The sequence below is a fragment of the Zingiber officinale genome, chromosome 1A (assembly GCF_018446385.1).
Source record: "Zingiber officinale cultivar Zhangliang chromosome 1A, Zo_v1.1, whole genome shotgun sequence".
Classification (NCBI taxonomy): domain Eukaryota; kingdom Viridiplantae; phylum Streptophyta; class Magnoliopsida; order Zingiberales; family Zingiberaceae; genus Zingiber; species Zingiber officinale.
Genome location: NC_055987.1, coordinates 66,095,390 through 66,096,272, shown reverse-complemented (window position 1 = coordinate 66,096,272; position 883 = coordinate 66,095,390). Strand labels below are relative to the sequence as shown.

The following is an 883-nucleotide window of genomic DNA, read 5'->3' as shown; positions in this document are numbered from 1 at the left end:
GAACATGGCGAATAGACCACTCAAGGATTATGCAGCACCCTATGTGAGAGGTTTTCGATCTAGTATTTCAAGACCTTCAGTGGAAGCTAATAACTTTGAGATCAAACCCGCAATCATATCTATGGTGCAGCAGAACCAATTCGGTGGAGGACCTCATGAGGACCCTAATCAACACTTAGAGGTCTTTTATGAAATATGTGGTACCATGAAAATGAATGGAGTTCCTTCAGATGCAGTTAGATTATTGTTATTTGGGTTTTCTCTAAGAGATAGGGCAAAGCAATGGCTGAATTCTTTGGCCCCTAATAGCATCACCACTTGGGAGCAGTGTGAGCAACAGTTTCTTGATAAGTTCTATCCACCAAGCAAAACAGCTCATATGAGGAATTTAATTGCAAGCTTCAAGCAAACTGACTCAGAATCTCTTTTTGAAGCATGGGATAGATATAATAGTATGCTCAGACAATGCCCACATCATGGGTTGGAAAGATGGTTAGTGTTGCATACTTTTTATAATGGTATCAATTATCATACCAAAGTGTCCCTTGATTCAGCTGCTGGAGGGGCACTTATGAACAAAAGCTTAGATGAAGCCGAAGAAATCATTGAAAGTGTAGCACAAAATCATCATCAATGGGCAAATGAAAGAAGTGGAGGCTATTCCTCTGTAAACCCAACAATTAAAGCATCAGGGAAGTTTGATGTAGATGCAGTCACTCTTTTGTCTGCAAAATTGGATGCTCTTACAAAGAAATTTGAGAATATGGGGACTAGTGCTAATATGGTCAATGCTATTAGTACATCTTGTGAAGTATGTGGGAGTTCAGAGCATTCAAATGACTCATGTCCATTGGGAGCTATCACTGCACAAATCAATCAACTT

At 39.6% G+C, this 883-nt stretch overlaps 1 non-coding gene across 1 annotated transcript; it reads right to left on the bottom strand.

The window, feature by feature from the left end:
• Positions 1 to 377: 377 nt before the first annotated feature.
• Positions 378 to 483, bottom strand: LOC122039279. The gene has a single exon (XR_006128136.1). It is a non-coding gene; the product is annotated as a small nucleolar RNA R71 (small nucleolar RNA).
• Positions 484 to 883: the final 400 nt, after the last annotated feature.